The 25,340-nt window shown below is 45.7% G+C and overlaps 1 protein-coding gene across 2 annotated transcripts in view; it reads right to left on the reverse strand.

The window, feature by feature from the left end:
• NMNAT3 (nicotinamide nucleotide adenylyltransferase 3) overlaps positions 1-3,736 on the reverse strand; it is a 134,841-nt gene extending 131,105 nt beyond the window's left edge. The window contains exon 1 of one of the 2 annotated variants that reach the window (XM_061167707.1): positions 3,487-3,723. The gene's annotated coding sequence lies outside the window, so the exon portion shown is untranslated. Of the gene's footprint in view, positions 1-3,486 lie in introns of both variants that reach the window. The other variant, XM_061167708.1, reaches the window with a different exon arrangement.
• Between the last annotated feature and the right edge of the window lie 21,604 nt (positions 3,737-25,340).

Raw genomic sequence — 25,340 nt, forward strand, 5'->3', positions numbered from 1 at the left:
GCAGGAGGTCAGACCCAGAGATGGGACTTCTGGATGGGAAGGGCAGACAGCCCTGACTTCTAGAAGACATTGCCACCTTCATCCAAGGCATTTTCATCCCCAAACCCATCACTGGGAATCTGAGATTCCCCTGGAGCCAACTTCCCCAGATTTACACTGACCACAGAATGCCTAGAATTCTATTCCTAGTTCCAAGAGTGGTGCTGTGGGTCTGTGAGTACGTGAGTGAGACAGTGATGAAGGGATCATGAGTCCACTGTGGTTTGTTAAACACACCATGCCGAACTGCATGTCTAAAACAGTGGGGCAGGAGCTGCCGTCCTGAGGCCTGCCCTGCAAAATGGGATCTGTCTGTCGACCAGGGAACTATGATAAACGAGCAAAGACAGACACTGGTCAGGACGAACCACTTTATTTAAAAGCTTCGACAGCCCAAAGTGGTTTAACATAGATGCATGGAAGATTTATCTCAATGATAAAATACCTGAACTTGAAAGGCACATAAATTATCATTTTGCAATTCTTTTTCCTTTTAAGATTTCACATAGTCAAGTGCTTTAAGTAATGAATGAAATGCACATAAAGCTGTCTGGTTAGTGTCTGCCCAGACTGCACAGAGCCTCTGCTTCCAGACGGGACTGAGCTCAGAATCAATGCCACCCATCTGTGTCTGTGGCCTTCTGTTTGTCTTCACAGTGGAGATCACTGGGAGGATTATCAAGATAATAATACTATTACCTGCAGTTATCAAGATAATAATAATAACTGCAGCTATTATTGACTGAGTACTTCTGATACCTCATGCTGCGTGATGAGGGTGTGTGTGTGTGTGTGTGTCCTTCCAACCCAGGGATCACACCTATGTCTCTTGCATCTCCTGGGAAGCCTGTGTGCTGAGGATAGCAAGCCACATACTTATATGGAAGTATTACTAAATGTCCTGTGAATAAGGGACAATGAGTCCCACGTTACAGATGCAAAAGTGCACATACTTATATGTAAGAGCTTCTGTGATGCGTGTGAGATCACACCAGCAATTTCATCTAACTCCAAAGCTGCAGTGTTCACCACTAAGTTTTAACATACATGAAAACGGCCCTTAGCAAGGGCCTAAAAACATTAGCTATCTCTCCCTATTTTCATACTCTTTTCTGTTAACAGCACACTTAAACACACTGGGAAATTTGCCCTGCAGGTTTAGGTTTCTTCATTCATTCATTCATTATGGGCCCAGTACTCTGCTGGGTACAGGGCTTACAGAATTGAATTACACAGCTCATGGACCAACCAGTCTCAGGCAATTACCATACCCATAGGAGGGCAGGAGCCAGCAAGGGGCAGGAGCAGCTCTCATTGGGGACCCACATCTGGCTGTGGGCTAGAGACAACCCAAACAAGACAACATTAGGTCTCTTTCAACTCTACTACCCCACCCCAACCCCTATGCTTTTGCTGTTTTCTTTGGCTTGAGTCTTCTGACAGCCTGGCTGCCCAAAAGGCCCTTTATCACACAGAACACCCTTTTCTGCTGCCAGGGCTGATGCTTTCCGGTAAAACCACTGCAAGAGATAACCCAACTTCTCCACTAATCACCCCGCACAGTTCCTCAGAACCAACCTCCCATCTCATTTTATCAATTTTTTCCCAGAATAAAGAATAACAATTGTGATGGCAGCAGTAACTTCTACATGTCAGACTCTGATCTATGTATTTTAGGTACATTAAATCCCCATAATGAGGCTCTGAAGTAAGCACAAATACTACCACTGTTTTAGTTTATTTAGGGGAAGAGGGAGGGAGGTTACATTTCTTCGGAGCCAACTAGATATCAAACACTGTCTTAAGCTCCCACAATCAGACAATAAGTGACCTGCCCAGGGTCAGACACAGCTAGGCAGTAACAAATAATCTGAACCCGGGTCTGTGACTGCCTAACCCAGCACTCCCCTTTTGCTCTCCACAAGTGGTATTGCTCCCGTCTGAAACATAGTGGCTGCCCAAAGCCTGCCCTCTCTCCTCTCCCTTCCCCCAGAAACCTTCTGTTGTTATTTTTTTAAAATCCCTATTCACAAACCATGCCAGATTTCTCCTTCAACTGTGTTCGCCACTCTCTGGGCTTCCTGGCCTGTTTTCATGGGGCAAATCCTCAGTCTACACCAACAGTATAAACAGAGCCAAAGAAGGAATTGGCATCATCCAAGACAATAAAATATACCAAGCAGTCAATAGCCAGGTGTCTTCTGAAGCCCCCAACGCACTCCTAAATCCCTGGGGTTCCTCAGCAAGGGACCAGCAGGGTTGCTGTCTCATGAAGGGGTACTGCCACCAATGAAAATAGTAAAGTCAATGCTCAGCTGAGGAGTATGAGCCTTGTGTTCTGTGTGTGGCAGCAGCAACTGAGGCTTTCTGGGAAATGCACACCCGGCCCTGGCCGGGAGCAGAAGGGCTGTCCCTGGCAAGGCCAGAGGGTCAGGCTCTGCTCCCAGAGCACCACGCTCACCAGACTGGGACTGTCAGTATACTTCACCTGATCCACCCAACGTGGGCTCCAGGAGGGCAGGACCAGTGCGGAGTGGGCACCATTTAAATATTTCAAGAATGAGTGACTAAAGCGGTCGTCATTTCAGAGAAGAAGCTGTTTGAGAGATTCTACTCAGACAAGGAAACAGGACTCCAGGAGAGGGGAAGTGAGTTTTGCTGAAAGCAGCACAGTGTTCGGCCCAAACCAATGCCCTGCTCCATCTAAACATCTTCACCTTTACCTCACTCACTCTGCACGTTTGAATACCACCAAGTCATTTATATGCAACGTCTCAATCGCTAATGGGGAGGAACAGTCCCATTTTACAGAGGAGGAAGTTAAGGACCTTGCTTTTCTTCCAGCTCTCAGTGGGCCAGGCCCCCAAACCGTCCTTTTCCCAAACAAGCCACAGCCCCTCCCAATAAGTGTGTTTGCTCTGTGGTTCTCCGCTTTGGAACCCTTACATTCATACTGAAGAGTGAGCTTCCGGTTTCTCTATAGATAGGGACCACCGGCTACCTGCTCTCCCAGCACTCGGCACGTACTGTCTCTACCGATCTTTCAGTTTTAACTTTTACACTCACGTGTGGAGATTATCTATTTGCTGTGGGTCTCTCCCACCCACGGGGGTGGGCACCACGTTCGTTGGCCGGCACTATACCGCCAGCACGGAGCCCAGAGGCATGCAGTGTTTGGTGAAACCTTATTTGTATTTGTTGAGTGCACGAGTGCTGAAGGTAGGCTCGGGTTTGAGCCACAGGGGTGCTGGGGTTAGGTTGAAAAAGCTGTAGCTAGAATGGGCGGCGCCAGAGGTAGAGAGGAGGCGCTTTAGTGTCCACCCGACCCGGACGGGCGATCGGGCTCCGCGCCCCGCCTCCACCTGTCGCCCCGACGCCGGCCAGGTGTCGGCGGCCGCCAGCCGGGGTAAAGGCGGGCTGAACAGGTCCGGCCCTGACTGCGCTTACCTGCGCGTCGCGGGGCTCCGCAGAGGCACTCGGCGAGCCTCCGGGGACTCCAGGGAACTAGGGGCCCGGAGGCGCCGAACCGGGGCTCCTCGCCCGCCAACAGCCCTGCACCGAAGGCCCAGCGAGGACCGCGCCAGGCCTGCGCATGAAAGGCCCTTTCCGGGGTGGGTGGCGGGGTCAGCCCAGGACCTGCCCGCCCCGCCCCCGCGCTGCGGGGTGAGAGGGCGGGTCTAAGGAGAACTTGACCTTGCGCTACTCCGGCTCTCCGAGGTGGGCGGAGTCAGGGAGAAACCGCCGGCGCCCGACTTCCTCACTGGGGGCGGGCCCTAAGGAGACCCGGGTCCCATGCCCCGCCCCCTCCCTAGAAACCACGCCCACTTGCCCCACGCTCCCGCCCCTGCCCCCATTCACTGGCTTTTATTGTGTGTGCTTTTGCATTTTATTTTTCTGTTTTGTATTCCGTTTTATTTTTATTTTTTATTTTCTTTTTTTAAAGATCAAAATTTTAAATATATCAGAGTAACGCATGAATGTTTTTACAAAATAAAATTATCTACTTACGTGTTCTTGACATGAAAGCAATAGGGTCCTCTCCCTTGCGCCCTCCACGCAGTCCTTTATATCACTTCCTCCGTTGAGTTCTAGTGGTTACCCCCATGTCCCTAAAAAATAAGCTTACATAGCGGTTTCTTGATTTATCTATTGACTTTCTGCCATGTTAGATGAGGATTTACTCTTTACTGCGGCCCTGCCTCCACTTTCATGACAAATTTACACTTCTGTTCTCAAGTCCTGCCTTGGTGAGCTTTGAGACCTTAAACCAGGAGTGGATGAAGGTTTTCTGGGGCCTGAAGCTTATACAGTTGTGGGGGCAGGGGAGAAAAGAGGGCTGTTACAGAAAGCCCTGCAGGGTCAAGGCTTGTGAATGAAAATTTATTTAGAATGAGCAAAGCAATCACAACAAAATGCTGGGGCCTTGGAGATTCAGATCCATATTCTCTGAGATCTTTGTAGGTAGTTTATTTCCTGAATTTGCTTCCCCAGTGCAGCCTGGCCTCCTCTGCTCACCCAGAACCCTCCATAACTCCCAGTCCTTACAGGAGAAGTGAAGGTCAAGATGCATCCGTTTCTGCCAATAGGATTTCCTAATGGAGTCATCTGAAGTGTGCAAGAAAGAGGCATCGAGGATGATGTCAAGGTTTTATGACTGCTGCACACCTCATTCCCAGCCCTTCCTAGCATCCATGACAGGTTCTTAGTACAGAGTGTTTTGTAAAGCTGGCTCTGGGTCCCTGCCTGGTCATCTGATCCTCACACTGCTCCCACGAGACTGGCTGGAGTGGCATACTGTCCCTACTTTTAGGATTCCTCTGGAATCAGCACAGGGCACACAGCTAGCACACACTAACTGTACAGGTGACAGGTGATCGGCTTAGTCCACCTCTTCTTACTCAGACTGAGGAGGCAGTGTCCATGCCCTCCCTGACACCCCTTCTCTCCTGGTAGTTCAGCCCTTCCCCTTCCTCTGCTCTGCCTCCCATGTCCCCTTCCATCTCTCCTCCCTCATCTATCTTCCTATAGAATCAGGAGTGACTCCCTTAGGGTGTGAAATGTGCCTCAACAAGCTGACCTTGGGTAAAATCTCTTTACCTCTCCAAGTTTCAGGATCCTTCTCTGAAATCAGAGGTAACAGCCTTTTGTGGAGGCTTAAGTGGTTTCATATGTATATGCATGTTGTCTGTGTGCTCAATCATGTCTGACACTTTGCAATCCCATGGACTGTAGCACACCAGGCCCCTCTGTCCATGGAATTTTCCAGGCAAGAATGCTAGGAGTGGGTTGCCATTTCCTATTCCAGGGGATCTTCCCAATCCAGGGATTGAACCCACATCTCTTGTGTCTCCTGCGTTAGCAGGCAGATTCTTTACCTCTTCACCACTTGGGAAGCCCATGTATTATGCATGTATTATCCATGTATATGCATTTTTCTCCCTTTTTTTAAATCCCTCCTTTTTTTTTTTTTTTTAAGCAACTCAGAAATTTTAAATACTGGTCAAATTTATTGCCCTTTTCTTTTTATTGCTTCTTGATTTTGTACCATAAAGGCCATTCTCACTCTGAGATTTTTAAAAAATTCGAGTATAATGATCTTTGGCTGTTCTCTTATTGATAGCATGGTTTATCTCCCAGCAAAGTGGGAAGCGTGTGAGAAAGGTTAGGAACTTAAAATCTGTGTGTAGCATGTTGGAACTATAGGTTGAGTCAAGGGCTAAATCATTCTAAGTCAGGGCCCTGACCCAATGAAGAAGAGGCTTGACACAGAATGCCAAAGTGGGGATGGGCAGTGACCTATCCTTGCAAGGAATGCTTCTTTCTCTGGGGTACTGCAGATTAAGCCTTGGTTCAAGAGGAAGCATAAGTATTGGAGATTCAGCATCAGTCCTTCCAATGAATATTCAGGACTGATTTCCTTTAGGATTGACTGGTTTGATCTCCTTGCAGTCCAAGACTCTCAAGAGTCTTCTCCAGTACCATAGTTCAAAAGCATCAGTCCTTCAGTGCTCAGCTTTCTTTATGGTCCAACTCTCAGATCCATACATGACTACTGGAAAAACCATAGCTTTGACTATGCAGACTTTTGTTGTCAAAGTAGTGTCTCTGCTTTTTAATATGCTGTCTAGGTTGGTCATAGCTTTTCTTCCAAGGGGCAAGCGTCTTTTAATTTCATGGCTATAGTCACCATCTGTAGTGATTTTGGAACCCAAGAAAACAAAGTCTGTCACTGTTTCCATTGTTTCCCCATTTATTTGCCCTGAAGTGATGGGACTAGATGCCATGATCTTCATTTTTTGAATGCTGAGTTTTAAGCCAGGTTTTTCATGCTCCTCTTTCACTTTCATCAAGAGGCTCTTTAGTTCTTCTTCACTTTCTGCCATAAGGTTGGTGTCATTTGCTTATCTGAGGTTATTGATATTTCTCCCGGCAATCTTGATTCCAGCTTGTGCTTCATTTGGCCGGCATTTCCCATGATGTACTCTGCATATAAGTTAAATAAGCAGGGTGACAATATACAGCCTTGATATACTCCTTTCCCAATTTGGAACCAGTCTGTTGTTCCATGTCTGGTTCTAACTGTTGCTTCTTGACCTGTAAACAGATTTCTCAGGAGGAAGGTAAGGTGGTTTGGTATTCCCAGCTCTTGAAGAATTTTCTACAGTTTGTTGTGATCCATACAGTCAAAGGCTTTGGCTTAGTCATTGAAGCAGAAGTAGATGTTTTTCTGGAATTCTCTTGCTTTTTTCTATGATCCAATGGGTTGGCAATTTGATCTCTGTTTCCTCTGTCTTTTCTAAATCCAGCTTGAGCATCTGAAAATTCTCAATTCATATACTGTTGAAGCTTCACTTGAAGAATTTTGAGCATTACTTTGCTAGCATGTGAAATGAGTGCAACTTTGTGTTTGTTTGAACATTCTTTGGCATTGCCTTTCAAGGAGATCAAACCAGTCAATCCTAAAGGAAATCAATCCTGAATATTCATTGGAAGGACTGATGCTGAAGCTGAAGCTGCATAACTTTGGCTACCTGATGCAAAGAACTGACTCATTGGGAAAGACCCTGATGCTGAGAAAGATTGAAGGCAGGAGGAGAAGGGGACGACAGAGGATGAGATGGTTGGATGGCATCACTGACTCAAAGGACATGAGTTTGAGCAAGCTCTGGGAGATGGTGAAGGACAGGGAAGCCTGGCATGCTACAGTCCATGGGGTTGCAGAGTCAGACACAACTGAGAGACTGAACACCAACAGGAGGAAGCCTAGCTTTCTGGGTGTGAGGTAGTGTCTTCTAGTGGTGGGAGGTAAGAACCTTACATAATAGCCCTGCTTCACTTAACCCAGGTCAGGGAGGGGCGAGGAGCAGTGGTTGAGACATCCATTCTGGAGAGAGAGTTAGCTCCTAATACTGTAGATCAGGGACTATCTAGATAGGGTCAGGCCCTTTGCTTCAGCGCACAAAGGGCTCATGAATCACCAATATAACAGGGTAATTTTTTTTTATCACTCCTTTATGGGTAAATTTCATTTCTCCTGAATCCTCTCTGCCGTTATGAGTCAAGGAAGTGGCCAGGTAAAGCCACCTCAGGATGGGGGAGGGTTTTACACAGAGGGCATCGCAATTTGGGTCCATTAGGAGCAGAACCTGATACAGGGATTCAAATGCAAATGCTTTCTTTGGGAAGCCAATAAGTAAATTTATTTGGGATGCATTTTAAGCCAGCTACATATAGTTGGATTTTGGTCCTGTAGGAAAACTCTAGAAAGCAAAGAATGTGTAAAGAACCTGGCTCAGAATTATCCCACCCAAGAAAGAGTGAAGAAGGGAGGTCACTAAAAGGAAAACACTGGAACTGACAGGGTAGCTCATTTTGAACATTTTGCAAATTAATTCTAGGCATGTAAAATGTGGTTACCAGATGAGATCAAGCTCTAACTACTCCAAAGCTTTTTTCTGTCACCTGATGAAGCACTTTCTGCATATCATCTCAGGCCTACAGGTGTGACCTGAGAACATTCTGGAAAACTTGCTTTTGGACAGGACCTTGATGGTACTGCAAGATGGGTCAACCTCTGTGGTGGGGTGAGCCCATAACCTTGGCTTCTGAGCTCTCAGAAAGTGCAAGCTTTGGCTGCTGAAAGTAAAATGTAGAAAAGGAGACTGGTGGACTTTTAAAATAATCAAATGGGACAACTTTTTCAATCCATTTAAGGACTTTAGAAAGTGGATATTGGACTTCCCTGTGGTCTAGGGGTTAAGAATCCATCTGTCAACACAGGGGATACAGATTCCATCCCTGATCCAGAAAGATTCCACATGCCCCAGAGCAACTAAGCCCATGTACCACAACTACTGAGCCTGTGCTCTAGAGCCTTTGAGCCGCAAGAACTGAGCCCATATGCCACAGCTACTGAAGACTGTGAGCCTGGATTCTTTGCTTGGCAGCAAGAGATGCCCCTGCAATGAGAAGCCCATATACCACAAAGAAGAGTAGCCCCTGCTTGCCCCAACTAGAGAAAACCTATGTGTAGCAATGAAGACCCAGGCGCAACCAAAAACAAACAAGTTAATTACTTACTTAATTAATTAAAAGGTGGATATTTTCTTATAGGTAATGAACAGATAATGTCTATGCCGATTCTTTCTTACATGGCTGATGCACCAGGCCTCCACTAGAAGCTACCATTTTGTCAACCTGGCTCCACTGGTCACAGTTACTATTGAGTTAAACTGATCCTTTTGAAGTATGAATCAGGACACAGCATTCCCCAACTCAGAAGTCCTCAGCGGCTCCCACCACAATTAGCATGAAACAGCAAGTTGTCCCCAGTGGCCTCCAAGGCCTCACAGGATCCCCCTGATGAACCTTCCATGCCATCCACTCCTGACAGTGACCACTCCTCACCCCCAGGCTCCTTGACTTTGACGCTGTTTCTTGAACACCCTAGGCCTGTTTGCACCCCAGAGATACTGAACTGCTGTTCTCACTGGCTGAAATGGTATATTCCCCCAACTCCCAAGGTAATTTGCCCACTTGATTAGCTTTTGAACAGACCACCTGCCTAAGACATAAACAATGAACACTCCCAAGTACCGTCCCATTCACAGCACTTACTATCTGTCATTGGAATGTGTGTTTCTTTAAAAAAAAAAAAAAGAAAGAAAAGGTCTGCAATAGGTCTAAGTGTGGCATGCAAACAATTAGCGTGTCATGTGGGATCTAGTTCCCTGACCAAGGATTGAACCCGGGCCTCCTGTATTGGGAGCACAGAGTCCTAGCCTCTGGACCACCATAGTCCCAGAATACGTATTTCTTTATTATTTGTCTCCCTTGCTTAAATGTAAGGTCCTCAAAGGACTCAGTCTTTATATATCTTGTTCCTTGATATATCCCCACACTTCTTCTTATTATTATTTACTTTTGGCCACACTGCACAGCTTGTGGGATCTTAGTTTCCCACCCAGGGTTTGAACCCATGCCCCCTGCAGCAAAAGTGTGGACCCAACCATTAGACCTCCAGGGAACTCCGTATTGCCACACTTAGAGCAGTGCCTGGCCCCTAGTAGGTAATCAAGAAATATTTGTTGAATGAACAAATGCATTGAACTTAAGAAAAATAGAAACAAAATCAGTAAGCGTACAGTTAAAAAATATCCTAGAATGCAAACTTTCAACTCATCCAGATTGGATTCCTCTCAAGTTGGGAAGGATCGTGAGAGCAGAGAGAGAGAAAAAGTGAAATAAAATGAAGTGGTGAGATGCATTATATAATCTGCTTCATAATTACAGGTGAGTGTTCAACTTAGAACTTTGACTCTTTTACATTTGACCAATGTCTGTGTTAGTATTTAAGCAGAGGTTAGTTTGAAGGGCTATGTACTCATTCAAACGTAGTAAGAAAAGTTTCCCCTGGTCATTTTAATAATTCAGAATGGTGTTTTGTGGCTTCTGTTGGTATCCGAGGGCCCCAAATTGTAACTGCTTACCTGAAAACTGAGACCTTAATCAAATATTTACGATCTCACTTATTTTTATTTTCTGCATATCTTTTATTTCTGCTTCCCACTTTTTTTTTTTTTTACCCATTTTGCAGGCACATGATTCACACACGAAAGTTAATAGAAATGTTTCATGGATTATTAAATGCAGCTAAGTAATGAGTTTTTTCTAGAACATAAGGCCAAACTGGGGCCACTTTGCTGTTCCTACAAAGTTCTTTTTATCTGAAGGTATGGACTACAGTTTTACAGAGTCCTCTGCTCTGTATTCTAAAGGTTTGTAAGGCAGATGCGTGTCTGCTGCAGAAAGGACTTTAAGGTGAAGACAAAAATTCCCTAAAAAATGGGTTTTATAATGGTGCAGTGAAGTTGATTTGGAATGGAGAACAGTTGAAACTACAGAATTGGTAGGTGAGGCCTGGATATCATGGCCAGACGACAATGGGCAGTGACTGTTTGCTAATGAAAACATCGTACACTGATGCTACCAGCAGTGGAGTTGTTTTGGTGAGCCTCTACCTGGGCTTAATTGTCCAAGAAATGTTCCAGTAGCAGCATCTTACTGATGGAGCTTTTATATTCTAACCCTGTTGTTAAAACTCTAATTCAGACCATGCTGTTGATCCAGGCTCACTTTGTACAATGCAAGCCTTCTGAAAAAGGTCAAAGTCGTAATGCATCGTTCACATTGAAAAGTACTCTAGTAATAAACCATTGTTTTTCGATAAGGAGAGAGGACCTGAAGAAGTTAGATGTTTTTTCCAGGTCTATGCATAGCTTGTCAGAGATGGGGTTGGAGTAGTGTCAGAATTTTTTTGTTATTGTTGTTATAAGCAATGGAAAAGTCTCTGCTGAGACTGGGAATTTATTGGTAGGATTGGACCTTCATAATTTATGGGACGGTTGAAAATCCAGACTTACAAAGGGGCAGGCAGAAAGAAAGCAGTTCTGAAAACCTAGAAAGTGAAAACCCTAGGAATGATCTCTTAGCAAGCATGGTCTGGGGAGGATGTCACTGCAGGGATAGATGACTAAGCTTTAGCCACTTCTGTCTTTATTTCACTCATGTAAGAGCCTGGGTCCCAGGAGGGCCCCTCACAGTTGCCAAGAGTAGGACACAATCCCCTGGCTGTCCTGGGGCAGGTGTTGGCAAACCCCTTCGACTTTGGTTGTTGAAAGGAAGGAGCCTGAATTGACTCTTCTGCTAAGCCTCATGGTGGAGAGAGGCAAATCCCCAAGGGACCCCCACAAAGTTGCTGCTGGAAGGAAGCCAGGGATGCAGAGAAATCAGGATACAATGAAACGCCTGTTTTGTTTAAAGCAGGAGACTGCTGAGCAGCTAGAGAAGGCCATGAGAAGCAAGCAAGAGTTTGTGTGGGGTTAGTAGCAAGGTTTTTCTTTTCAAACACAGGAGTCCTCACCTCTTCCTTCTTCTGTCTTGGAATGTGGGCCTGGAGGCCAAGCAGCCATCTTGAGTCTATGACGTGACAAGCATGACCTCTAAATCAGCAGTTGGCGGCCTTTTTGGCACCAGGGACTGGTTTCGTGGAAGACAACTTTTCCATGGACGGAAGAGGGGATGGTTCAGGTAGTCATGGGAGCAGGGCGGGGTATGGTGCAGGCAGTAATGAGAGTGACAGGTAGTGATGGGGATGCAGATGAAGCTTCACTCGGTCACCCGCCTCTCACCTCCTGCAGCCCAGTTCCTAACAGGCCATGGACTGGTACTGGTCTTCTGCTCCGGGGTTGGGGACCCCTGCTCTAAAGTACATGTTAAGGCTATTTATCCAGTGCCTGAGCAGATGAATAGAAGGAGTCTGATATACCAAATATGCCATGGAGCTGCTGTACCAACTCTGAACTGCCTGCCTACAGACCTCTTATTTTGTAAGAAAATTAAATACCTATTTGACCAGGCCCCTGGAGTTGGGCGTCAGAAACACACAGCTTTCACAATCTAATAATACAGATTGGTCCTGGAACTCTGGTCTCTCCATCCCTTTTATACAGCACCTTTCCCTGGTGGCTCAGTGGTAAAGAATCTGCCTGCAATGCAGGAGATCTGGGTTCAATCCCTGAGTCAGGAAGATCCCTATAAAGGAGGACATGGCAACCCACTCCAGTATTCTTGCCTGGAGGATTCCATGGACAGTGGAGCCTGATGGCCTACAGTCCATGGGGTCACAAGAATTCAGACATGACTGAGCGACTAACGTGCTCATTTTCACTTTTCATTTTCCTGTTCTACTTACAGAGACATGATTCCTGCCTTCAAGAAGCTGATGTCAGATTTGAAGTTAAAATAATCTTCTTAAGCAAGCAGAGAGCAAAAGCCTGTGATGTCTAGTACATTCTGAGGGATTTCCCTGGTGGTCCAGGGGTTAAGAATTGGTCTTGCAATGCAGGGAATGTAGGTTCAATCCTTGGTTGGGGAACTAAGATCCCACATGCCTTGAATCAACTAAGACCATGCACCACAACTACTGAGCCCATGAGCCCGAATGAAGATCCTGCATGGTGCACCTAAGACCCAATTCAGCCAAATAAATATTAAAAATAATTATAATAATACTTTCTGAGCAGTGAGGAGCAATGGCAAAGAGAGTTCAAAGGCCAGTCATTTTGCCCAGGTTCTTGAGCCATCCTCCTGCCCCTGAGCCCTGACTGTACAACCCACTCTTATATTTTTTTCACCTTTGCCTCTCCTCTGCTCCTTTGTCTTAGCATCTAAGAACCTCAAATCTCTCCTATTCTAAAAAGAATCCACCCTTACCCAATGGGTCCTCTCAAACAACCAATCTCTTGCCTTCTCTTCTTCTCCACACTTCTCAATGGAGTGGTCTGTCTGCATCTTCTCTCTTCCCATTGAATCCTCTACCCAGAGCATCTAACTTCATCCCTGCCTCCACACTGAAGTAAGCAATCAGCTGGTTACTAATTCCTGTGGGTAAATCTCTGTCCCCGTTTGACTGTCCCTGTGTGCTGCCGTTGATAATGCTCACTGCTGCATTTGTAGAAACTTCTCTCTTGGCCCTGTGAGCTCATGTCCTACTGGATCTCTTCTTACCTCTTGGAGTGTGCATCCTGCCTTGGCATGCCTACTACTCAAGGCATCAGATCACATCCTAGCTAAAGCGAGGGCACTCTGCCCCTCGCTAGAAACTGAATAGTGAGTGGACAAACCAAGACACTAAAATGGCATCCTTCTATTTTCGCAGCAGTGCCCTGGAGGAGCTGTTGAAGAGCTCCTGCCACATGAGGCCCCAGAGCTTCCAGGTTTCTATCTACCTCCTGCCTGATTCTTTGTTCTCCCATGGCCTCCAAGCAAATCCTTTACATCATCCAGAGTCAGTTTCTGTTGCTGACACCCAAAGGGACCTGAGTGATGCCTTGTTCTTATTCTGATTTCTAAACACATGAGTGCAGAACAGGCCATGGGTCCTGGTTTCTACCTGTGTCCTTCGGGAGCTCACTCTAAGATTCAGATAAAGCATCCCTCCTCCTCCATGCTGCCCTCCATGATTCATGTCCTTGCAGCCAAACCATATTGCCCTTTCCACTTTTCTTCCTCAGCAAGGCCCTGACCTCCATTGGTCCCTTAGAGTCTGGAGCACTCTAAAAGCTTTTCAGAGTCAACACTAATGTTTACATTCAGAGAAGGCTGTCCAGGGCCAGTCTGGCCAGCTAGTCTGTAGGGCCACAAGGCTAAGTTCTGGCCTTCCCTACTAACCTCCTGTCTCCTAAATGGAGACAGCTTTAGCAAGAGGCGACAGAGATCCTTATGGTGCTGTTGTTGCTCAGTTGCTAAGTCATGTCCGACTTTTTGTGACTCCATGGACTGCAGCATACCAGGCTTCCCTGTCCATCACTATCTTCCTTAGTTTGCTCAAACTCAAATCCATTGAGTCAATGGTGCCATCCAACCATCCCATCCCTCATCACCCACTTATCCTCCTGCCCTCAATCTTTCCCAGCATCAAGGTCTTTTCCAATGAGTTGGTTCTTTGCATCAGGTGGTGAAGTATTGGAGCTTCAGCTTCAGCATCAGTCCTCCCAATGAATACTCAGGGTTGATTTCCTTTAGGATTGACTGGTTTGATTTCCTTGCTGTCCAAGGGACTCTCAAGAGTCTTCTCTAACACCACAATTTGAAAGCATTAGTTCTTCTGCACTCAGCCTTCTTTATGGTCCAACTCTCACATCTGTACACGACTACTGGGAAAACCATAGCTTTGACTATATGGACCTTTGTTGGCAAAGTGATGTCTCAGTTTTTTAATATACCATCTAGGTTAATCATAGCTTTTCTTTCGAGGAGCAGGTGTCTTTTAATTTCACGGCTGCATTCACTGTCTGCAGTAATTTTGGAGCCCAAGAGAATAAAATCTGCCACTGTTTTTCCCCATTCTATCTGCCATGAAGTGATGGGACCAGATGCCATGATCTTAGTTGTTTGAATGTTGAATTTTAAGCCTTGGTGTAGTCAGCATCAGCTTTGATCTGTCTTCTGAGAAGGAGCTGGAGAGAAACACTACTTGGTCTCAGACAACAGAGTTCCTTATGTGCTTTCTCTTCTCCCTCCCATGTTTCCTCTTCTGTGCCTGTGTGGTTTTCTATGAAGCGGTCACTGAGATGGAGTTAAAGGTGCAAAAAGTTTACAGGGGAGTGATGCTTCTGAAAGAGAAAGGGCAGAAGTAGGATGGGCAGGGGCAGCCAGCAGACCGTGATGGAGACCCCATGGTCTTTGACAGCTGGTGGAGCTCCAGGATTCAGATCACCCTCTAGAGGCATCCTGTGTTGGATAGAAATGACCAGGCCCTATAGGCCCAGTCAGCTAAGTCATTGGCCAGAGTTTGCTGTGAGAGTAGCTGGACCTTGGCTTGAAAACTAGGGCTACCAGCTGGAGGTGGTCAGGAAGCCATGCCCCTCCCATATGGAAGCCACTGTTTCTGAAGGTGGATCTGAGCAGTGGATCTGTGTCTGCTACACCTTCCACCAACCGGTCTTTGTCTATGCCAGTCAGGCTGCAGACATCTGAAGCAGTGCTGTGCTCAGAGGTCCCACTGGCTGAATGAATGAAAGAATGAATGAACTATGGTGTGAGTGAAGGAAAGAAGGATGGTCCAGATTAAAGAATGCAGGAATGATGAGACAGCCAGAGAAAAGAACAAATTGAATAAAGATACTTCAGCAACAGAACTACCAACTGGGTCACTTAGGGGTGAGATGATTGTGTTCATTCCCCCCAGGGATTCTTTGAAAAATCACTTGACTGCTTCCTCCTGAGGCAGAGGTGTCTTCTCTCCTGCCCATTCCTCAGTGATGACAGCAATTCTTTCTCTTCTGAGCCTTCAGCTTTTGGATTAACTCTCCATTCTTCCCTCGAAGGCATCTTTGCTAAAGGCATGGAAAACAAGTTGCCTGTGAAGGCTGTGTTGCTCTCTGTATCTCAGACCAAATGTGGTAATTGATTGCACCACCCTGAGCGGTCCATCTTTATTGCTCTCCATCTGCCCAGATGGTACCTGAGCCTCCAGCTGTGGCCACAGTCAGTGGCAGAGTGCTCCCTTCCATGGGCTCCTCTCAGACTTAGAGCTGTGCACTAATTGCCCTGTGTGTCCTTGGGCAGTTCCAGGACCTGTAATTGGGACTTATTCTGACAGTCTTGCCCCATCAGGAGAATGTGCTGCAGAAATACACCCTAGGGGAGGAGATCATTTTCCCAACATCATTTTTGAAAAAGACAAGTTGAACTTCACACTAATGCCTTGGGCAAGACTCCCCCTATTTTTCCCTTCCAAGAGGAGGACGTATGAAACATGTTAGTGAGCCCCTATGCTTGTAAACTTTTGCGTATACAGAGTTCGTCAGCTTAGGCTATGCTATGATATGGTAACAAACAATCCCCACATCTCAATGGGTTATAAAAACAATGATCTATTTCTTGCTCAGGCTACATGTACATCTTGGGTCAACTACAGCTCTGCTCCATGTTTACACTTGGACCTTTTTGGGGATGTTGCCTTGTGGCAGAAGGGAGAAAGACAGAGAACCACAAGCTGGATCTTACTGCTTTGGCACAAAAGTGATATGGCCTTTCTATTCATGTTTTAATGACCCGAGTAGATCATACGACACTTTCAAGTTCAACAGGCTTAAGATGTATAGTCATCCCACAGGCCACAGATCTGATGCAGGAAAGTAGAATCCTCCCAGGAAGGTTAGTATTGTGAGTCATAACCTGCAGAACCACTTGCATTTACAGTGAGGAGTAGAGCAAGGCAGCTCGAATGACCTTGTGAGCTTTCAGGTGTGGAAAGCCTTTACACCTGCAGGTGAAGCAGAGGATTTAGTGTCTGGGAGCCTAATGTCTGGTTGGATCTCCACCTATGTTTGTGTGACATTGAGCAAATTGCGTGACCTCTCTGAACCTCTAAATGTGCATAATAACATCTACCCATTAAGGCTGTTGTGAAGATTAAATCGGGTGTCTGGCAGGTGCATAATACATGGGAGATTTTATTATGATAAAGTAGTTCAGGCTTGCCTTGGGCAAGTTGGAAAACTCAGAAAAATAGGTAGAAATAAATAATGCTAAAGCACTTCTTGCCACCCAAAGACAGCCAATGCTAAAATTTTGGCATATTTCCTTCAAAAGATGAAAGCAAGCTATTTTTAAAGCTGCAGCTGTTCTGCGTTTGGGCAGAAGGACAAGGAAGGCATTTGTTTGGGAAGACACCTTAATGGGCTTTTTAGCTCCCCTCCCTTGCTCTACCTGGCTAGTCTGGATGTGTTGAAATGTTGAAACAAAAGTTTTCTGAATTCTCTGCATGCTAATCAGACAGGAGTTTTTTTAAATCTTCTCTTGAAAGCAGAGAGGAAGGGGTTCTGTTTAGGGGGCTCCAGAAAGAAAGAATGTGAACACAATGAAAGCCTTTGAGGTTATCTGAGACAGAGATACATGTAAGGAAAATGTGAGGGACACCCAGAGAGAGAGAGAAAGACAAAGAAGGATGAAATGGAGAACACAGAAAGACCCAGAGACCCAGAGAGGGACACATAGAAAACTAGAGAGGAATAGGAACACACACCTACACAGGCGGAGAGTGAAACCCAGTGACACCAGCCTGCGTTGTCAGTCAAGGGGCCAAGCAGGTTTTGCTTGGTCGGAGCACTGGCATGTACAGTGAAATTCAGAGACAAATGCTTTTTTTTTTTTTTTTTTTTAACTCTCAGCGTTTTCGCACCCTCTACTGTGCAATACTTCCCCCTCCCCCAGTCCTACCCACTACTGCCCCCATCCTCAAAACTTTTGGATAAAAGTCTCTTTTGCAAAACAGCCTAATGCTGCTGGTGCCTTGGCAAATGCAGAAGATAGGTCCTTGTTCAGAGAGCGATAAAGTGGCTTAGGGAGAGGAGCAGGGGCCAGGGGAATGGTGCTGAGGTCTCTTGAGGGGATTGACAACAGAACCAGGAGAGGCTTTGGAATAAGAGGTGAAGAGCAACCCCTAGAAAAATGAAATCCCTCTTTCTCGGGGGAGCCTTGACATCTCCAGGAGGAGGTTTTGGATCCCTGCCTTTCTGTGAGATTGAGTTATATTTGGACATTTAAAAAATCTGGGGGCTTCCTTGGTGGCTCAGTGATAAGGAATCTACCTGCCAATGCAGGAGATGCAAAAGACTCCAGTTCGATCCCTGTTCCAGGAGGATGCCACATGTCTCAGGGCAACTAAGCCCTTGCACCTCAATTATTGAGCCTGTGCTTTAGAGCCCAGGACCACAACTACTGAGCCCATGTGCTGCAGCTACTGAAGCCCATGCACCTAGAGCCCATGCTCCACAACAAGAGAAGCCACCACAGTGAGAAGCCCAAGCTCCACAACTAGATTGGCTCCCACTCGCCACAACTAGAGAAAGCCTGCACGACAATGAAGACCCAGCGCAGCCAAAAAGAAATAAAATTATATAAAAAAATCTGGTGATTGAGATGTATTAAATATCAGATATAGTCCAATATTGTAATGATAGTCCTAGATTGAGTTATAGATATTTCACATAGTTGAAATCGTACTGTCTACATAAGGTATATCCTGCTTTTTCTCCTAAGCATTAGATTTCAAACATTGTCTCACATCATTAAAAACTCTCCATAAACATCATTTTAGGGCATTTACTTTCTAACAGCTCTTGCGTTGCTCTCCCTTCCACTCACCCTCCCTGGAGTTCCTCCTGGCTCCAGCCGCCCACCTGCTTTGTTTTATGAATTCTTGGCTGAGCTAGAGCGGGGGGCCTCTGACAAGGTCCACGGTGGGCTCAATTATGGAAAACATGGTCTGAGTCACAAGATGAGTGATCGCTATGTCCCTCCTACCTGCTACCAGAGCCGTCACAGAGATGCTTCCAGAGTTCAATTTTGTTATTTGCCATTGTGGTTAATGAAAAGATGAAATTGGAGCCCATGAACACAAGATGTAGGCAGCACCATAATTAGCCCTTTGGAAGGTGAAGGATCCACTTTAAAATAAAAGAAAATAGCTTTACTCCCACAATGAAATGGTTGCAATTTTCCAGTTAATGCAGAACCTGCAGTATTTCTGTAATTATGTCCCATAGGTCTTCTATTCATGGTAATTTCTTCCTTTCTTTTTCTCTCTTTTCCCTCTTTTTTCTTTTTCTTTTTTACTTCTAAGTAAATTCCCTTGGGTATCAAGAAGACTAAATAACATTATTTGCAAACAGGAGGGAAAAAACTCTTTCCAAGGTGATGAATGCATTTTATTTTGAAAAGTAAAAAAATAAAAGGCTGAATAATTAAGTTCTTAACCTAGTAGTGTTAGTGTTAGTTGCTCAGTGAGTCCGACATTTTGCGACCCCATGGACTGTAGCCTACCAGGCTCCCCTGTCCATAGAATTCTCCAGTTAAAAATACTGGAGTGGGTTACCAGTCCCTTCTCCAGGGGATCTTTCTGACCCAGGGATAGAACCCAGGTCTCCTGCATTGCAGGTGGATTCTTTACTGTCTGAGCCACCAGAGAAGCCACATACTTAGTATAGGTGGGCTGTCTAAAATTCAGCAAAACCAATATAGACAAGATTTGGTTTTGTTTCCTCATCCAAAGGCAGGTGTCCTGAACAAAAAAAGGCAGTTTCCTGGAGGTGACGGACAGCTTTGACAATTACAGGCAGGATGAGGCAGTCAGAGTGGTGGGGCCAGGTGACCTGGCCTCTGCCCCAGACCAGACCTTGAGACCCTCACCTTACCTCCCTGTGCCTCAGTTTCCTTACCTGTAATATGCCTTAAAATCCCTGCGTTGCAGGCCTGTGGCAAGCATGTGACAGTGCCTAGCACAGTGCCTGAATCACAGTCGGGCTCAACAATAGTAATGATTCCTTTCACCCTGTGGCCATCGAGTAAATGAACATTTAACACAGAGAGAGCCTGAGCCGGTGGTGACTCAATGCCTTCAGAAGGCTTACTGTACCAGGAGTCTAGAAGATGTCCAAAATGAAAAGCTTTCGATTTTCTCAAAGCAGCACCTGGAGAAGGTTTGCAGCAAATGATCTTGCAAGACAGGTGCTGTGTCCCTGTTTTACACTTGAGAAGATGCAGACTCAGCAACTTGCCCAAGGACACACATCTTGTAAGTGGCAGAGAGATGGCCATCCCTTTCTATCTGACTCCATATCTTAGGCTCATTTCTCTGCAGCTTTGCTCAGATCCTGTCCTGGTTCTACTGTTTACACATTTTTCTTTTTTAAAAAAATGTTTTTGGCTGTGCTGAGCCTTTGTTGCAATTCACAGGCTTTCTCTAGTTGTGGTGTGTATGGGCTTCACTAGTTATGGTGTGTGGGCTTCTCTTTTTATACATGGGCTCTAGAAGTGGGGGGCTCGGTAGTTGCGGTGCACAGGCTCTCTAATTGTGGTGCACAGGCTTGGTTGCCCCATGGCATGTAGGATCTCAGTTCCCAGACCAGGAATCAAACCTGTATCCTCTGCTTTGCAAAGCTGATTTTTAACCACTGGACCACCAGGGAAGTCCCGTACTAATTTTCATCTGCAAAATGGGCATGTTGTTTGTGAAAGTGGTCAAGTGTATGGCCTTTGTTACCAGACAGATCTGATTTCAAGCTCCAGACCTCCCATCCTCCAACTGTATGACTTTAGAAAAGAAACAACATTCCTGGGGTCCATCCATAAAATAAGAATCTTTAACGGAACCTGGCTCATAGGTGCTGAGGACATAAATAGATAGTATTTATAAAGCAAGTGTGAGCAGGGTCCAGCCTCTCGTAAGCATCCAGTGAAATAATGGCTTTAATGATCTCTCCCCTATGTCGTTGTAAAGATTCATTGAGGTCATACACGTGAAAGGCTTTATAACTTGGGAAGCCTAGTTCCACACTGGCCCTTATTACACATTTTATTTCACTAACTTCCAAACCTTCCTGGTAATAATGGACCTTATAACCTGGTGTGAGAAAATTCTCCCTGCAACTCAGTGCTCTCAGCTCTGAACTGCCCCCAGAACTGTGGGGACAGTTACCATATGAAAATGTTTGCAGGAGGCTCAGCCGTCAGTGCAGAGGCTTAAGCAACAATCCTCCTTTCTGATTAGTTTCACTGCAGATCCCAGGCAAACGGAGTCCCCAGTCTCTTAGCACAGGCAGCACTGAGGCTTGTCAGGTCAGGGGGAGGGGAGCGGCTGATGTGATTAAAAATTCACTGCGAAACACAAGCCAACAAATTGTGCCCTTCGGGAAGACTAAAGATTGACTGCAGGGTCAATTTACTGTCCCAGCCTGGGAATCTGTCCCCTGATCTGGGGACAGAGAAATCAGTCTTTGTTGGATCTAAGAGTCAGGGAGTGGGGACAGGTCAGACCGCCCAGGTAGGGCAGAAAGGGAGGTATGACAGACTCCAGGGGACAGGATTCCTCCCTTCCCTTCTCACTGCCTTCCTCCCTCTCTCTTTTCCTTCCTTCCTTTCTTCCCATAAATAATTCTTGAGTCCCAGTTGAGCCAGGTCAAGGTCTAGGCTCTGAGCTAGAGAATGAATCTAACCCAATTTTGACCTCAAAGACACAAAAGTTCAGAACAATGACACTGGTCAGTCATATAGAGATCAGCACAGGTGCCATTAGGAAAAGTCCCTGATGCTGGGAAAGATTGAGGGCAGAAGGAGAAGAGGGCATCAGAGGATGAGATGGCTGGATGGCATCACTGATGCAATGAACATGAACTTGGGAAAACTCCAGGAGATGGTGAGGGAAGGGAGGCCTGGCATGCTGTAGTCCATGGGGTCACAAAGAGTCAGACATGACTGGGCGGCTGAACAACAACAATGACAAATGCCACGGAGCCCAGAGGCAGCTCAGCCTTGGTGGTGGTGGTGAGTTTGGGAGTATCCAGGGTGTCTTCTTCTAGCAGAGATGGTATCTGAGCTGAGTTTTGAGAGGCTTTGGACAGAGAGAGGTGGGACTTAGAAGAGCCTGGGCACTGGCGCCAGGACACCTGGGGGATACAGATAATTTAGGGAGAGCAAGAATAGGGAAGGTGAGGCTGGGGAGGCAGTCTGGGCTTGAAGCATCTTATAAGCCAGGCTGTAGTGAGAAGAGTGAATCAGACAGGCCCATGGTACATCTGATGATCTCAAATCTTAATTCTGCTATTTAGCATTGTATAGCTATTTAGCTAATTGTATAGTCTCTCATGCTTGGGGCTGTTAGTCGTCAATATGAACAGGAATTCTAACACCTACTTTATAGAGTTGAATCTCCAAGTCAGTGTCTGGCCCATTTGGACTGTCAGCAAATGGCAATTCTTTCTTTGCCCCAAGTGTGTAGATTGGAGAGAATGTGGGACAGGAAACCAGGCAGGTAGGGGTCTGGCTAGTAACCTTTCCCTCTCTGGTAGAATTACCTATTACCAAGCCCTTTGAAATTCATACAGTAGCTAGAGCAATAGAACTCAGAGTCCCCTGGTGGGCTCCAGATTCTAGCCTCTTGGTTGGGGTGTGAGGTTTCAGGGGAGGCCCTCTGTGTCTGGGCAGCTTAGAGGCAGTGACAGTCCTCAGCCAGTGTGCTGTGGGTGCACACGGTGAGGGTGCCAATGGATGAGGCCCTTGCCTTCGGTAGAATGGATATTTACAGACTGAGTGTGTGTGTATGCATTTTGTTTGTATCCTCTTCCATCTCTGAAGGGGTAAACAGGTTGTACCTGTTTACCACAGCACCCAGCAGTACCAGGGCCCAGGACACCTTGGTTGCATGAATGCACAAACTATCCGTTTCTTCTCATTTTCTCTTCCCTCCGAGTCACGCCTGCCCCACTCAGTACTGGCAGGAGGCCCCAGATCATGAAGTCGGGGGAGGTTATCCTGGGAAGTGGGTTTCCCCTTGCCCTTCAGTCTACTCCCATCTACTCCCAGAGAAGATGATAGACTTGACCAAGCGTGTGGGAGTTTGCTCCCCCTTCTGGGAAGGGTCCCTCTCCACACTCTGGGTAGCACCTTATTATTCTGCCACTGAGGTCCAGGACAAACAGGTGGTGGCATAGGGGCTATCTAGAGTTACCAAAGGTCCCATCAAACAGCTATGGCTCCTAACATCTGAAAGCCATCTTTAACTTCATGATTCCGACCAGTTCAACTTCTTCTTCAGGAAGACTGCCCTGGCCTCTTTCCCACTTTTTATGGCATGGTTTCCAGACCACAATTACATTGAGACTTTGTGTAAATCTAGAAGTCAGAACTGCAGACCAAAGCTATATCTGAGTATGTTCCTACCCTACACCTTGGCTCTCCATCATCTTACAGCGACCACCACTGTCACCTGTGTGTGCACACCTGTCTTGCAAGGTGATGGGGTGCCATGAGGCAGTGCCCCATGATGCACGTGGGCAGATGGGCTCAGAGAGGTAAGTTAGATCACCAAGTTCACAGAGCAAGCAGGAACACAGCCGGCAATCTTGCTTCTCCTGCTTCCTCTCTGTGCCACTGCATAATACTCAGCTTCCTATTCCATTTGGATTTTGGGAGGGAAAGAGTCTATATTTTATTGCTCCTTTAAGGTTGATCACAATGAGGTGTAATTTCCAGAGTCTGAGTGAAGGAATTCATGGCAAGAATGATCAAAAGCCTTTAGTCATTAATGACACAGTCACATGTTGCATTTTTATTTCACACAAGGCAGCAAACATACTGATTTAGTATATAGGCTATGGCAACAGATCACCTGTGTTCCGAGCCCAGTTCCATTACTTGTTGTGTGAGTTTGAGCAAATTGTTAACTCTCTGTGCCTCAGTTTCCATATTGTAATTTTGAGATAATTACCTTTTATGGTTATTATAATTAAATAAATTAAAAGGTACAAACACAACCGAACCTGCATTTGAATAAGCGCTCTATAAGTTTATGGCTTCCCAGGTGGCTCAGTGGTAAAGAATCTGCCTGCTGATGCAGGAGATGCTGGAGACATGGGTTTGACCCCTGGGCTGGAAAGATCCCCTGGAGGAGGAAATGGCAATCCACTCCAGTATTCTTGCCTAGAGAATCCCATAGACAGAGAAGCCTGGCAGGCTACAGTCCATATGGTCGCAAAGAGTTGGACATGGCTGAGCGTGCATGCCCTGCGCCTCTATAAGTTTATGTTGTTATTATAGCTAAAAGTACTGAGGGCTCATTCTCTAGCTCTGGAGAAGAGAATGGCAACCCACTCCAGTATTCTTGACTGGAGAATCCCATCAACAGAGGAGCCTGGTGGGATACAGTCCATGAAGTCACAAAGAGTTGGACATGACTGAGCAACTAACATACATTCTCTAGCTAGACTGTTCTGGAAAAAGATAATAAAGGGGAAACAGCAGCTGGGTCCTGTTCATTCAAGAGGATTTGAGGTCTAGGCAATGGTTTGAGGGTATTTTAACAACTCTGCTGATTAATGAGAAAAAGAATTGATCAGCTGGCCAAACTTTTCCAGTGTTGGCCCAGGTTCAGACTTAATTATAACTGCAGCTCAAATCATAGGATTTGGCTACCCCCGAAAGCGCAGGTGGTCCTCAGAAGCCTGGGCTATGCTAATATGCTGGTCTGCACTGAAGTCAACAAAATGAAGCAAATCAGAGCAACAAGGATGGCAGAGAAAGCCAGGCAATAGTTTTCCTCCCCTGAGATTAAAAGAAGACTATAGAGTCCCTTAATGGAACAGATGAATTTAATCATTCATTACCTTAGGACAATCACTTAAAAAAAAAATAGATCTCATATCCCCAAGCAATGGAAATTCCACTGATAAATTCAAGCTATAACAAGAAGGCAGTCTTGATATCAAATACTGTGGCTGGGTTTTTAAATAAATGGATCATTTTATGAAACAATGTGCTTGCTATCAAATCATATACCCAGCTTTTACAAAAGACTAAAAAGAAATATTTTCCACATACTAGAATACAATTTCATGGCTGGGCAGAAGCAACCAGGCCTTATCTTGCTGGAGGACATGCCCATTTCAGCCAGCACTCTGCTTCTCATAAAAAAACAGCCAAGATAATTGCAATGGATAAGAACAGCTTTGGAGTAAGTTCTTCCCCCCCTCCTTTTAAACCTGTGGCATTCATGCTATGCCAACCCCAGTCGGCACTTGAGCCCAGACATAGCAGTGGTTCTTCCCCAGGAAAGAGCCCTGCAGGATGGTGCATCCAGTTCATCATAAAATTATACTCCATTTGTACTGTTTTTCATCCTGCTCCAATTCATAAATCCCAACCAATAACTGTGGTATGTATATACAATGGAATATTACTCAGCCATTAAAAGGAACACAATTTGAGTCAGTGCTAATGAGGTGGATAAACCTAGAGCCTATTATACAGAGTAAAGTAAGTCAGAAAAGCAAATATCATATATTAACATGTATATATGGAATCTAGAAAGATGGTGCTGATGAACTTATTTACAGGGCAACAGTGGAGACACAGACATAGAGAATGAACTTAAGGACATAGGCAGCAGTGAGGGAGGAGAAGGTAGGATGAATAGAGAGAGTAACATGGAAACATATACACTACCATAGGTAAAACAGATAGCCAATGAGAATTTGCTATAGACACAGGGAACTCAAACCAGGGCTCTGCAACAACCTAGGGGTGAAGGGAAGGGGTGGGAGGAGGGAGGGAGGTTCAAGAGGGTGGGGACATATATATACCTATGGCTGACTCCTGCTATGTATGGCAGAGGCAAACACAGCATTGTGAAGCAATTATCCTTCAATTACAAATATATAAATTTATTTAAAAAAGAAAAG

Source organism: Dama dama, chromosome 19 (assembly GCF_033118175.1).
Source record: "Dama dama isolate Ldn47 chromosome 19, ASM3311817v1, whole genome shotgun sequence".
Lineage (NCBI taxonomy): Eukaryota > Metazoa > Chordata > Mammalia > Artiodactyla > Cervidae > Dama > Dama dama.